Here is a 16,376-nt window from a genome sequence, read left to right as displayed (position 1 = left end):
GAATATCATGTGGGGGACTATAAATGAGAACTTAAATGTTGATTCAATAATAGAGGAAGTAGTCTTTATTGCAATCGTTATGCTATAGACCCGTGTCCAGTAGAGCCGTCAAAATGGGTTTAGCCCGCCGGGCTTTCCCGCCCCGCCCGCCAAAAGGGCGGGGTGGACTCATGTTTTTGAAGCCCGTTTTAAAAACGGGCTTTTTTTGCCCGCCCCGCCTAACCCGCGGCGGGCTTGGCGGGCTACCCGCCAGCCCGCCTTTTTTATTTTTTTTATTTTTTATTATATATATATATATATATAATTAAAATTAATATATATAATATAATAATATAAATTATAGTATCGGTTATTCGGTGATCGCGGTTATTACAGCTTCGTAATTGATAAATAATCGAATAGTCGAATAATCAATTTTTTTTGCTTATAATCGTTAACCGAAATTATCGGTCGGTTGGTTATCGATTATCGGTTTTTTGATAATTATACTTATCCCTATTGGTGTCATTGTTGTCATGTTGTGATGAACGAATTTATGTTATTTTCTTATGAATAAATGTTTTAAGTAGATAGCAATTAAGTTATTAACATAATCACATTAGAGTTTAGATTTTAGGGACATCACACATGATTACAAAAAAAAAAAAAAAAAAAAAAAAAAAAAAAAAAAAAAAAAAAAACAGGCGGGCTTTGGCGGGGCCCGCGGTCCTAAGGGGGGGAGGGGCGGGCTGCCCCTACCTAGGCCCGTATTCTTGGCGGGCTTTTTAGCCCGCCCCGCCAAAAGGCGGGCTTTGGCTTGCCCCGCCCCGCCAGCCCGCATTGACAGCTCTAGTGTCCAGCATGTAACAGTGCCGTTAGTGGCACTGTTATCTTCCACTTTTTTTTTTTTAAATAAAATATTTCAGACCACTTCGTTATAGGAGTATATGTTCATAATTTTATTACGAGAAAAGGGTCAAATAAGCCCATAAACTTTACCCTAAAGGTCAATTAGCCCCCTAAACTTTAAAAAAGGTAAATTGAACACTCAAACATGTTAAATTTGGTCAATGAAATCCAAAAACCGGTAAATGACCTGTTATTACAAGTCATTTTAATTCCGGCAACGAAATCCGGCCATCGGTGACAGATTCCGGCGACCGGCGAATTTTTCCGGCGGCCGACGAGATTTTTCGGCCGTCCGGTCGTCTTCCACCGGAGAAGACGACCAGACGGCCGCCTTCTCCAATGGAGAAGCGTCTGCTGCCTTCTCCATTGGAGAAGGCAGCCGTCCGGTCGTCTTCTCCAGTGGAAGACGACCGGACGGCCGGAAAATCTCGTCGGCCGCCGGAAAAAGTCGCCGGTCGCCGGAATCTGTCACCGATGGCTGGATTTCGTTGCCGGAATTAAAATGACCTGTAATAACAGGTCATTTACCGGTTTTTGGGCTTCATTGACCAAATTTAACATGTTTGAGTGTTTAATTGACCTTTTTTAAAGTTTAGGGGGCTAATTAACCTTTAGGGTAAAGTTTAGGGGTCTATTTGACCCTTTTCTCTTTTATTACTATATGTTCATAATTGTAAGTTCATAATGTCAGAGCTCTATGTTCATAATTCCATAACTGTACATTCATACTTCCATAACAGTACATTCATAATTCAATAACTGTAACGTCATAATTTTTGAAACTCTATGTTCACAATTTTAGAGCTCTATGTTCATAATTTTATCACTATATGTTCATATTGTAAGTTCATAATGTCAGAGCTCTGTGTTCATAATTCCATAACTGTACATTCATAATTGCATAACTGTACATTCATAATTGCATAACTGTACATTCATAATTCCGTAACTGTACATAATTCAGTAACTATAAAATCATAATTTTCAAAGCTCCATGTTCACAATTTTAGTGCTCTATGTTCATAATTTTATCACTATATGTTCATAATTGTAAGTTCATAATGTCAGAGCTCTGTGTTCATAATTTTATAACTTACATTCATAATTTCATAACTGTACATTCATAATTCCATAATTGTACATTCATAATCCCATAACTGTACATTCATAATGGCATAAACGAATAACGCCGTTAACGGCGAGACAAAATCAAAATTTTTTTTAACTGGAATGACGCGTTTTCCCTGAAAACGACGTCGTTTTGGACTCTAGTCCACAATGCATTGTGGACACGGGTCCAGGGCATAATTTGCGTCTTTACTGATCCCAAGCGTAGACGTGTTGTGGGCTTGGATGAGGCAACTATTGGGCCTGGATTAGATGGAAGCCCAAACTTAATGGATGTTTCACCTGTTGCTATTTCTTTTGAGGCGGGTCCTTTGTTACAGGCCCGCCAGGTCTAATGAGTCTCCTAGCCTAGAACTGTCGTGGGCTTGGCCTGCTTATGATAGTTCATGTTCTTTTGTACCTTGTCTGTTTACATAGGCCTAAAGTTATTTTCCTTAGTGAGACTATGTGTGGTCAAACTAAACTAAATAGTATTCAAATAAAGCTGGTTTACCAGAGTGCTCTTGTGGTCAACGATGTTGGTAGAAGTGGGGTCTGGCTATGCTTTGGTCGGATGATGTTGAGGTGCAGATTACTGGTTATTCCCAACGCCACATTCACGCAATCATTCGTCTTGCAGTTGGGCAACCGGAGTGGCGGTATACCGGGTTCTATGGCTATCCTAACCAGGCTCGGCAACAATGTTCTTTGGACCTATTGAGGTATCTCTCGTCCTTATCTTCTCTTCCTTGGGTTGTAATGGGGAATTTCAACGATTTGTTGGACCCTAGTGACAAATTTGGGAGAGTTCCCTATCCAGTGCATCGGTTTTGGGGTTTTGGGGATGCAATTAGGGACAGCGGGTTGTCTGATTTTCCTTTTGCTGGAAGCCAATTCACTTGGGAAAGGGGTAGGGGTTCGGGTGATTGGGTTAGGGAGAAACTTGATCGGATTTTCTGTTCCGATGAGTGGGGTGATTTGTTCAGGGCTGCGCGGGCAGAATCAATTTCGTGTGGGGGTAGTGAGCACCTTTTTTTTTTTTTTTGTTAATCCCTATTCGTTAGCCCCAACCTAGACAGCATCGCTGTTTTCGCTTTGAAAATAAATGGTTTGGGGGGGGGGGGGGGAGGGGGACAATACCGTGATATTGTAGAAGGGGTCTGGGATGTTCACGCTGACATGGGTTTACCGCAAAAAAATTACAGTATGTGGGGCTTCTCTTAAGGATTGGGGTAGAAGTCGTAGGGGGGAAACAAGGGATTTGTTAGAGGAATGCTGTGGAATTATGGATCGACTGCATGATAAGGCTGATGGGAGGAGTCTTAGAGAGTATAACACTGCCTAGAAAGCTTACCTTCAACATCTTCATGACCAGAACACTTATTTGCAACAAAGTGCTAAACAGTTTTGGCTTAGGGATGGGGATATGAATACCCGACATTTTCACACCTTAGCCCGCCAAAGACAGCGTAGAAACACCATTCTTCGCCTCAAAACTGGAAATGAGATTTGGGTTAAGGGAAGGCAGGAGGTAGCAAGGGTGGTAGTTACCTATTTTAGGGATCTCTTTACTGCCAATCGAGGGGATATAAGTCCTGTGTTATCTTGTATTAAGGGTAGAGTATCAGCTGACCAAAATATTGACCTATTGAGTGAGGTGTTGGTGGAAGAGGTTCATAATGCTCTTTTTTCTATGTATCCCGATAAGTCTCTAGGGATAGATGGTCTAATCTCGGGATTTTATCAAGAATACTGAAAAATTATGAAGGAGGATGTTGTTTTACTTTGTAATGATGTGGTTAGGAATTAGATCTTGCCTAATGGTCTAAACAATGCCCACGTAGCTCTTATTCCAAATATTAAACATCTTGTTCAGATGGGGGATCTTCGCCCTATTGCTCTTTGCAATGTGCTTTATCGAACCTGGACTCGTTTAAGCACTTCTTTAATATGAATTCATCCACCTTAGAGTGGTTGTGTGGCCTGTTAGAGCTGCTGATGGAGTGCCGCAACCCAGTTGACTTGCCTCTTAACCTCATCGTCGAGACTAGGCTTAGAATTGGGTTCTTCCACCTCGTCAGCGGCGCTGATTTTCGGGAAATCTCTAACCAATTTCGGGTCTCGGTCTCCGCATCCTAATTCTGTGTCAAACAGCTATGTTGGATGCTCTACAACAATTTCCGATTCGGGGTCGGGTTTCCCAGCCCGAACGGGCTCTAGTTCGTGTCAACTCAATTCGAAACCCTCTCTGAGATGCCCAAATTCTGCTAAGTTATCCAATGCGCCAGGTTCAAGATCAGAAGAAACAACGACTCCATCTCAGTTCCTAAAGATAGGCTTCAAGAAAATGGCAACGAATTATTGATGCAGAACGGTGACGAAAGGTAGTGCTACAATTCTTGATTTTAAGCTTTGATTTCTTCCATTTTCATAGTACAAGGGCTGAAAAGGTATGCCTGTAATTCAATTACAGAGAACGTAGGAGTGTTTAACCTGAGGAAGGGTTCTTAGCACGGTGATTGACGCTTTTTCCCCTCAAAATAACGGTAATTGGATAGCATTTGTAATGGAGGACCAAATTGAGTTTATTTTAAAAGTTAAAGAATTAAATTTGGTCATTTATAAAATTTGGGATTAAATTAAGCAATACTTAATAGTTGATGGACCAAAATGGGAGTGTTTAACCTGAGGAAGGGTTCTTAGCACGGTGATTGACGCTTTTGCCCCTCAAAATAACGGTAATTGGATAGCATTTGTAATGGAGGACCAAATTGAGTCTATTTTAAAAGTTAGAGAATTAAATTTGGTCATTTATAAAATTTGGGATTAAATTAAGCAGTACTTAATAGTTGATGGACCAAAATGGGTATTAACTTTAATAATAATGATGATGATGATGATGATGAATGCTGTGAACGTAACATATTATAAACATTACATATGTAACTTTAGGCATTATAAGCATTATCATTTCCAAGCATATAGTAAAGTTTTTCCATTATAGTAACGTCCTACAGCAATCGTGGGCCTGTACTTCACAAATGAAAGCCCACTCCAATCACCATGTTCCACTTTGCTTTGCATCAGCTTGGGACGTCTATGTTAATTCGTTATGTGTGCACACGATTGCGAACGATGCTGTTTTACTATGATGGAGTAACGATGTTGTTAGTGGCATCATTTAACTCCACCATTCAATTTTTTTTTTTTTTTAACTCCAATCGGCGGAATTTTCACCATTTTTGGTGTGGATATATAGTTCACTAATTCTGCATATGTAGTTCACTAATTCTGGATATATAGTTCATTAATTCTGGATATAGTTCATTAATTCTGGATATATAGTCAGTGGCGGATCCAGAAATTTTTTTCAGCGTGGGCAAAATATTAAAGCAAAATTGATAATTAGAAAAAAAAAAAAATAAAACACTTAAAAAGTATAGCCATAAATAATGTAGGATATAGGAAATTTATAAAACACATCAAAACATTATAAAAATATTCATAACAAAATATGAACATAATCAATTTGATAAAATAATTTGAACAAAAGAATCCATTATAAATTACACATCTCATCTCATTATTAATATAAATGAAGATTATATATATATATATATATATATATATATATATATATATATATATATATATATATATATATATGAAATTGTGTTGAAGCAATATGCACTATTAATAATAGTGAAAATTTGAAATAATGAGAAAATGTAGTGTTGAAAACATATGAAAGGAATAGAACACTTGCCTACCTTAAAGCCAACTATGCACTTAGCCAACTACGCTAACCCACCTTCTATTAATATTTGTCTATTTACTAATACTTATACTAAAACTTGTACTATATATACACATATACATACAAGGGTTATATAAGGGGTGGTGGTGGGGTGAGTGGGGGAAGCTGACCCCACTGGCCCCACTGTAGGTCCGCCACTGTATATAGTTCACTAATTCTGAATTTATAGTTCATTAATTATAAATATATAGTTCATTCATTCTAAATACACAGACGTAGCAAACTGCCATAAGCCAAAACAGAGTACCAGTAACCGTTGTTGGATATATTGTTCACTAATTCTAGATATATATATATATATATATATATATATATATATATATATATATATATATATATAGTTGATTAATTCTGGATATATAGTTCAAACTATGCACAGCATAACGCCGTAAACGGCAATCAAAAATATTTTTTTTTAAAGTCAGACATCAATGGAAAATGATGCATTAGTCAAAGGAAAATAAGTATGTTTTGGGGTAAACTGACTTTCCCTTTTTTTTTTTTTTGGGAAGTCATTTTCTAAGTGATGCACGTGCAAAATTTTTCGGACCTAATTTTTTACGGGCTTTTGCATGTCGGCCCACCAAGCCCGTGGGCTAGGATTCATACAACCATACCTCACCCATGTGGGTTGACGAGTCCCATGACCTGGTCCGCGGACTTTTTTTTTTTTTTTTAAATTTTCAAATTTAAAAAAATAAATCTACAAATAATATTCACTTTTTCGTACTTAAAAATTACATTTTTAAAAATGTTGATATATATATATATATATATATATATATATATATATATATATATATATATTTCATAATCTCATAAAAAAAACATTTATTAAATTATGAATTTTCTGTTATGAGATTATGAATTTACAGTTATGTAATTATGAATTTTCTGTACATTCATAATCTCATAACACGAAATTCATAATCTCATAACAGAAAATTCATAATCTCATAAAAGAAAATTCATAATTTCATAACTGCACATTCATAAATCCATGCCTGCACATTCATAATTTATGAGTGTTGAAGAAACTTGCGCGAAGATGAAGTGAAACCGCAAAATGTGAATATGAAAAAGAAAAGTCGCGCTGTTAATTTTTTTTTAAAAAAAAAAATTTGTGAAAGATAACGGTGCCCGTAGCCACCGTTACCGTTTGGGACCGTGTTCTCCATGGATGGTGAACACGGTTCCATGGCATAATGATTGGGGTAAGATGGCAATTTATATCCTACACCACGGCGCGCGTTGCACTATGCGCCCAGATGCAAAACGACGTCGTTTTAATTTTTTTTTTTTTTTTTAATTTCCCGCCCCAGTGAATGACAGTAGTTTTTTCTTTTTTTAAAAAAAAAACCCGATGTTCAAGAATGTACATAATGTTATACTAGAATACACATAATTGTATACATGAATGTACATAATTATATAACAAAATATACATACTCTTTTTAAAAGATAATACACATAATCTAACATAATACATAATAAACATAAACTTTTAACATAATACACACAATTTTTCTGATTCGGATGTACATAATTGTATAAAAAGAATGTACATAATTGTATAAAAAATGTACATAACTGTATGAACCAATACACATAATTGTGTGAACAAATACACATAATCCCAGCAACTTCCTACCGCGCCTCCCAAAACGACGTCATTTTGGGAGGCGCGCGGCGCACAGTGCTATGTGCGCCGTGGTGTAGGGTATAACGATTGGGGTAAGATAAGGTAGGCCCCTCCAAGCATGGGCCCTGGGCAAGGGCCTAGCCTGCCTTTGCCCAGGGCTGGGCTTGCTTATACATAATATGTTAATTATAGTAGATATAATGCAGTTAACATATAATGTTTCTATAGTTAACATATGATGTGTCTTCAATTTATTTACAGACACATAATATACTTTTTTTAAATACAAGGTACATTTTTAATATATTAAAAATACATTATTTGTATATTGAATGTACATTACTTGATAGTATAAAAAATAATATACTTTCAATATTCAAATAATATACTTTATGTATATAAATAATGTACTTTTTATTTATGAACTATTTATACCATAATCCACACAATAATGATTGATAATTTGCCGTATTAGTATCGATGGGCCAATTTTATTATACCACACTTTATTGAACCAGGCCTAGTGAATGGAAAAGTAATCAAATGTTAATCCTGAAACTTTATGAGTGAATTATAAAGGAGACATGAATAATTTTATGATACTAGACACTTTATTGAACCAGGCCTACTGCATGGAAAAGTAATCAAATGTTAATCCTGAAACTTTATGAGTGAATTATAAAAGGAGACATGAATAAAAGGTGATGGGGCATTTACATTCATATTGTTAAATAGTAACCCATAATATGTTAATAAGAGACACATAATATATTAATTGTAAGGGAAAATTACACTTTTCGTCCCTAAATTATAAGGTAATTTTAGAATTCGTCCCTAAGTGTTGGGCATACTCAATTTTCGTCCCTAAGTTATCATTGACGTTGCACTTTTCGTCCCTGAGTTATAAGATAATTGTAGGATTCGTCCTTAAGTGTTGGTCATGATCACTTTTCATCCTTAAGTTATCATTGACGTTGCACTTTTCGTCTATGAGTTATACAAAAATTGCAAATTTCATCCCTAATCACTACTACATAAATGGTATACTACGTCACTTAATAGACGACGATTTTTAAAATAACCGTCATCTAATATATTGTGTTATACTACGTCACTTAATAGACGGCAGTTGTTTAAATAACTGCCGTATATAGTTGACATACACGGCGGTTGTTTAACCGTCGTATATAGTTAACATACACGAAAAGTGAATATTTACAACGGCAGTCACTTGCACGCGCGACACTTCGAAAACCGTCGTGTATGTGTAAAAAAAAAAATCGCAGGTGGTTATTTAAAGTGTATGACGTAAAAAAATTAATTAAGGTATATACGGCTATTATTTAAAAAACCGTCGTCTATTAAGTGACGTAGTATAACAAAACAGCTAGACGATGGTTATTTGAAAAACCTCCGTCTATTAAGTGACGTAGTATACCATTTATGTAGTAGTGATTAGGGACGAAATTTGCAATTTTAGTATAACTTAAGGACGAAAAGTGCAACACCAATGATAACTTAGGGAACAAAAGTGAGCATGACCAACACTCAAGGACGAATTCTATAATTACTCTATAACTTATGGACGAAAAGTACAACACCAGTGATAACTTAGGGACGAAAAGTGAGCATGACCAACACTCAGGGACGAAATATACAATTACCCTATAACTTAAGGATGAAAAGTGCAATTTTTCCTAATTGTAATAGGCACAATGCAGTTAACATACTACGTTACTGTAATTAATATATTATGTGCATTCAATTTATTTACATAATATATTAATTGTAGACACATAATTTGAATGTCATTTTGGATTAAGCTCAACAATGTAAGATTGACATTGGTTCATGATATAATTTGCCATATTACTATTGATGAGCCAATTTTGGGGTGACGATGGAAACCTTCAGATCAGTCACTATCCGAAGATGTGTACGGGATAGAGCAGCCTCATTTGTTGTAGTTTTTTTGCACGTCATGTAAGAGAGAGAATGAAGTGAGAAAAGAAAAAGAAAAAAAAAAGGAAAAAGATGAAAGAAAAATCCAAAAAACTAAAGGCTATTTACGTGCCCAAAAGGTGTGTGCACTACATGCGCCTTCTGGGCGCTAACATTGCTGCACACGTACAGTAATCTGCTCAACTTTCTCCCTTCCCTCCAAAAGTGGATCCCATCCAAAAATCACATTTACAGGAGAATAACTACCCCAAAAATCCTATTTTTCATTAGATAAAAATCAATCACTAATTTTTTCTTCTTTATTGAGCAAAAACCCCTAATGGGATTGTTCTAAGTCTCCTCTTATTATCCTAGCTGACAAAAGACCACAAAAAGATAAATCAGCTTAAATTTTTCATAACTGACCGACTCAAACTAAAAAGGTTGAAATTCAAACTTGTGACCTTGTGATTATACGTTGTATCCTGGCCAGGGCCGTCCCTGGGCAAGTCTGCCCAGGGCGGCCGCACAGGGCCCCCGAATTTTGGGGGCCCCAAAAAAAAAAAAAAAAAAAAAAAAAAAACATAGTATTAGGTAGTTTAGGCTTCAATGCGGAAGACTACAAACAAAGCCCAAATTAAAGCTCATAAACCTTTCTTTAAAAAAAGCCCAAAGCTCATAAACCTTTCTTAAAAAAAAAAAAAAAAAAAAAAAAACAAAGACAAACACCGTATCGGAAAATTATGCTATGGACCCGTGTCTACCATGTGCATGATGGACACGCTATACATTCATAATTTATATACTGTACATTTATAATTTCTATACTGTAGATTCATAAAATTTATAATGTAGATTAATAATTTCTATACTACACATTCATAATTTCTGTACTGTAGATTCATAATTTCTGTAATGTATATTCATAATTTCTAAACTGTATAGTTATCAAATTATGAACACATAGTTATTAAATTATGAATCTACAGTACATAAATTATGAATGTGCAGTATAGAAATTATGAATCTACACTACAAAAATTATGAATGTGCATTATAGAAATTATGAATCTACATTATAAATTTTATGAATCTACAGTATAAAATTATGAATCTACAGTATAAAAATTATGAATGTATAGTGTGTCCACCATGCACATGGTGGACACGGGTCCAGGGCATAACGCTCCCACCGTAACAATGGATTAGCTTTAATCTCTATTGAAAATGACATTTTAGAAGACGTTGATATCAAAAGTTTGGTGGATGATTTTGCATCTAAGTGTGCACGACGCATGTCACTTTTTAAATAAAATTTTAGATGTATTTTTTTTATACAATATTTATATTTTAAATTTTTAACACAACTTTTTGAACAACTATTATTTGTGTATAAAAATTTATTGAAAAAGGAGGCCCAAATCAAAATATTGCACAGGACCCCAATTTTTATTGGAACGGCCCTGATCCTGGCCATCTTAATTAAAATTATCTCCGATTGGCACATTTTATAATAGTAGACACTTTACTGAACCAGATCAGACCCATGCATGGAAAAGTAATCAAATGTTAATCCTGAAACTTTATGAGTGAATTATAAAAGGAGATATGAATAAAAGGTGATGGGACATTCACATTCATATTGTTTTCAACTATTCTCACTGTCCCTTCTATTTCATATTGTAATAAGGCTATCCACACCTTTAATTTACAATTTTTTCTCACTTTTAAAATATCATATCACAAAATTAATAATTATTTGCTAATTATTATTTACTCTTCATTCATATAATTTTCTCACATCTTTTAAAAATAGTCTCACTTTGATATATATCAAAATCACCTTATTAAAAATTATATTTTTTTATCAATAAAGTAATACGGAGTAATAATAATAATAATAATAATAATTATTATTATTATTATTATTATTATTATAAACAAATAAAAAAGGTAATTGCATATCAGTTGCAATTCTGACACAAATTGCATTTGTTGCAATTCTTATGTGCCAGAATTGCAACAAATAATCTTAAAATAAAATAAAATAATCACATAGGATTTGCAATTGCCATCTTCTCATGCGTGTGGATACCCTGGCCTATGGCTATCTTCATCCATACAATTCTCTCCCACTTTCAAAATGCCACATAATTAAATTTACAATTATTTCCTATTTACTTTGCATTTTGGCAATTTGCTCTCCTCTTTCAAAAGTGGTCCACCTTCAAATCACCTTAACCAAAATTTGTTTCTTTTATCAATAAAAAAATTCTTTTCTACAATTAATCTATGTTATCAAAATAAAAATTAATTTAAGATATTACAAATTAATATTTAAAATAAAAAATTATGTAAAAGAAATATTAATTCATATTTAAAACTCGAAGTACATTAAAATTACTATAATTTAAAATATAAATATGAAAATATTACAAATGTGAAATACAATTAGGGTGTGTTCGTTTGGTTCGCATATGGGAATCGGAATCGGAATGGGTATCAAATACTTGGTAAATGTAATGAGTTTTAGTGAAAGTATTTTGCATGTTTGGTAGTAGGGTGGAATGTGAATGATTATCAATAATGATGTTTGGTTGTGTATGATCTGATAATGAGAATAAAGATTTTTAAAATACAAGAACACAAAATCAAGACAAATGATTCTAATATAAAGACATCCAAAACACCAATATGAACAAAAAAATAAAAACAAAAATCTAAAAGTACTAATCAAAGGGGATGAGAAGGAATAAGAGAATGAAAGGGGATGGTATGGGTTTTTTTAATTAAGGGGATATTTGAATATAGTAGTGTTCTAAAAATCTATCAACCAAAGAATACCAATCACTTTGATACTCATTCCTTAAAGCTAAACATGTTAACCAAACACACCTTTAGTTATTCGTTTCTTCTCCACCAAACCGGTTTAATATCAATCTCTTCAATCAAGTCTTCTTGTAGTCGATGATTAGTTGGCCTATTGCGAATCATAGCATGATTTCAAATATATTCTTCATTTCGAATCAAGTGTTCTTCTGTACTTTCAGGCATGCATACATTGAAAATTTCAATTTGAGCAAATACCAATTTTGGTCCCACGGGTATTAGCAAAATAACGATTTTGGTCCATATGTTTAATTCCTACCAATTTTCATCCACAACTATTGTTTTAGTACCAATTTTCATCCACAACTATTATATTAGTACCAAAAATCATCACGCCGGTCACCCTTCCATTTAAGAGATGCCGAAATCTAAAAATTGTAAGGACATTTTCGTCTTTTTCAACATAAGATTGTAATTTGAGCAAGAATAAAGGGATTTAAGCCCTAAAATCGATCCTAATTCGCAATTCTCATCCTCATCCTACCTTTAGTTGTGGAGAAGAACTACGAATTGGATAGATCTTATGGCTTAAATCCATTTATTCATGCTCAAATTGGAATCTTAATTTGAAAAGGACGAAATACCCTTAATAATTTCATTTTTGGCATACCTTAAACGAATGGGTGACTAACGTGATGAATTTTGACACTAAAACAATAGTCGTGGATAAAAACTGGTACTAAAACAATAGTCGTGAATAAAAATTAGTAGGAATTAAACATATGAACTAAAACTGTCATTTTGCTAATACTTGTTGGACCAAAATTGGTATTTGCTCTTTTCAATTTCATCCGTATAATCGATGACTTCACTGAGTTCGAACCTATATATGACCTCCTATTTGCCAAAACCACATATCAAGAGGTGTCATTGAACTACAGACTGCTTGGCAATTAGGCAATTAATTAGAGTGAATTTTGTTTGCAGGGAGTTGGAAATGTACAAAGGCGCAGGATCCAAGCCCGAAACTTGTGCTTCCTGCCATATGGATTCGGCATTTTAATAGGACTGCCAACCCAATCCCACCTTAATCTGCATGGAATATAATAATTAAATTATTATGATTTCACTTAATAATTAACCACAAAGATTATTATATGTATATATATTGAATCAAGCTTTGATATGATATTGTGATGGACTTACACTGGGAAGGCAAAGGAATCTCTGGTAGCCTGGGATTGATTAGAATCAGTTGATTGAGTTGATTCAACCTCATGATCTCCTACTGCACATTCCCCATCTTTTCTCCATTTCTCCACACCCTAGCTTCCAACACAAAACCACACCTTAATTAATTTACGTACACCTCGTATTCTTCAATATCAGCATTCTAAATAGATGGAGATTTTAGTTAATTTTGCATAGGTAATCAAAAGAGAGAACATGAGAGAGAAGAGGGAAAAGAGAAAAAAAATAACAGAACTAACGCGCCTAACAGGTGCGTGCTGGGCGCACATCAATTGCCCGTAAAGCGCAAGTAATGGGAAAGTCATTGCTTCTGTGGGACAATGTGTCTTACCATAAATAAGTCTTGCAAAAGAAATTAAGAAGGCGTTTGGTTGGAAGTAAGGAATTAGGGTGAAAAGTAATTGCAATTCGGTGGGAAAAGAATAAAGTGGAATAAAGTAGGAATTCAAATTACATTGTTTGGTAGGGATGAATAGAATTATTGGGTAGGGAATGAAAGAAGTGATACTTAAAATGTCCTTGTGTAATAATAATAGTAGTAATAATTAAGGGTACTTTTGTCATTTCATCCTTTTTTCCTTTTCCCACAACCATCGAATTGCAATTCATAAGGGTGCCCATGAATTGCAATTCAGCAAAAGGAGGAAATTGCAATAAATCATCCAAAAAATCCCGTATTGAGATGCTTTATAAATTCTAGGTAAGATGTTTTGGCAGGAACATAGTCATCTATAGGTATGAGTATAGGTTTTCCTAAATAATACATACACCTCAAGGCTCAAGGTCTTCACACATTCCAATGAATTGAAGTCCTCAGGATTCTCTATCACACCTTTTCATAAAGTCCCATCAACTCCTTTATTGCCGTAATAATGACGTTTGGAAAAGCAAGAGGATTACACTAAATAATTTCGAATATATTCTAAATGGCTCTATGAGTTTAAAAAAATTTAAAAATATATATAAAACAAAAACTATTTTGTAAAAAAGAATTATGAGTATTTAAAAAAAAATAAAAATTGAGGGCTAACTTGGTCAGAGTGGGGCCATAAATGAGGGGAAGCCTCTGGTCTTGTGTCATCTTCCATGAGCCGAATTTCACCATTTTCTGTGAAGCAGAAAGCAATGTAGTCCTCTTCTCGGAATCGGATCCTTCTCTCTTCGCTCATGGCTTCATCTTCTTCATCCTCTGAAATATTAAACAATTCTTTTCAAAGTCTTTCAGCTCGAAATTTTAAACCGAATTTCTTTTATAAAATAAAGAAGATTGAGAGATAATCCAGGGTTACCTGGAGGTGGAAATTTGCATGAATATAAACGTGAAGCCCAATGCTTAATCTTCCATACAAAGAGGCTTGTTATTGTAACTGGAGGAGGGCTGCTCATCATATCGATTATCAATCTTCTACCTGCAATATAATGCTGATTAATTGATCTTATATTTGATGATAATGAGTGGGAAAATATAAAATTTGAAATCTAAATTTTGGGTCATTGAGGAGCCAACGTTTGGTCCTTCCAATTATCATTGATTACTAAGAGTTAATTACTTACTTAATTGTTCCTCTCCATATATGGTATTGGAGTAATTTAGGGAAATATTGATTTATTTGGCAACACAAAATGATAAATTACACCCTGTGTTTTAAATATCTATACTTATATACTATGAATAAAAACAAAATCATTCACTTTAATTTCTCGCCCAAAACAGTCTTATACTATTAAAATCCACACCCCGGCGGGGAGGTTAAAATTTGCGTAATATAATATTGTATAATACAATCCCTAAGGGCCTCCCACACCCCGGCAGGGAGGATGTAAATTATGGTGACTCAACTGAACATGAACCACAGAGGCTAGACCGGTGCTCACTGCGCACAAGAAGCCCCCCACACTGCCGCTGATGAGACTCGATCCCTGGTCATTCTTCCAAAATTTTACCTCTATGACCAGTTGACCAGTTTTACATAAAATTCTTATTCTAATATTGTAAAATAGGGTAATACAATTTGTAATATAATATATTGTTTCTTACTTTCCTATTCGTACTACCATTCTACATTAAGATTCCAATTCGTAGTACAATACAACAATATTAAACTTGAAAAATTATAAAAATACTCTGTATCATGTAACTATATTAGATTGAAAATGTTATTAAATATTTCAGGTGAAAATTTTTACATGTCAATCATTGTAAATCAAAAGGCATGATGACATTTTTTTTTGCAAATCTAATAATAATAATAATAATAATAACAATAATAATAATAATAATAATAATAATAATTTATTAAAAAAATAAAATAAAATAAATTAAAAATAAAGCATAAGGGCAGCTGGTTCGGCTCCCCTTAGTTTGCCACTTTTCCCACATCGGTGGAAAAAGTGGCATGGGAGCCTTGAGGCTCCTATAAAAGGAGTCTCAAGGCTCCAACATAAACATTAAGCTTGCCCAGTCGTTGATGGGCAAGCAGTGAGCCAGCCAAACTGACTCTTGCATTCTAGGAGCCGAAACAACTTCTCCACAACAAATGTTTTAAAAAAATAAAAAATAATATAGGGGTGTCCTGAAACACTAAGTGCAAAACCTACAAATTGCAGTGTTTGCATTTTTAACGGTTTGGAGCAAATCGATGTTCTAAACCGCTGAATAACCAAACACTCTTTTTAGTGTTTTAACCAAGGTCAAAAATGCTAAAGTAATGGATCTGTCGTAATTTTGGCAGATACGCCATTTACTAAACATGCCCACAGAGTAATCTAATAATTATTATGATAATTAAATTAATAAAAATAAAATCATACTTTTGATAATATGGGATGAAGCACTAATGACACACAAATACTGTTTTGAGGCTTTGGACAAAACCATGAGGGATCTATTGAAATGCGACA

The 16,376-nt window shown here is 34.3% G+C and overlaps 1 long non-coding RNA gene across 1 annotated transcript; it reads left to right on the top strand.

The window, feature by feature from the left end:
• Positions 1 to 6,679: 6,679 nt before the first annotated feature.
• On the top strand, positions 6,680 to 15,947 carry LOC109184204. Its single transcript, XR_002054735.1, has 3 exons — positions 6,680 to 6,691; positions 12,207 to 12,210; positions 15,837 to 15,947. It is a non-coding gene; the product is annotated as an uncharacterized LOC109184204 (long non-coding RNA).
• The last annotated feature ends 429 nt before the right edge of the window (positions 15,948 to 16,376 follow it).

This window comes from Ipomoea nil, unplaced genomic scaffold (genome assembly GCF_001879475.1).
Source record: "Ipomoea nil cultivar Tokyo-kokei standard unplaced genomic scaffold, Asagao_1.1 scaffold1250, whole genome shotgun sequence".
Classification (NCBI taxonomy): Eukaryota; Viridiplantae; Streptophyta; class Magnoliopsida; order Solanales; family Convolvulaceae; genus Ipomoea; species Ipomoea nil.
This window is presented reverse-complemented; position numbering and strand designations above follow the sequence as displayed.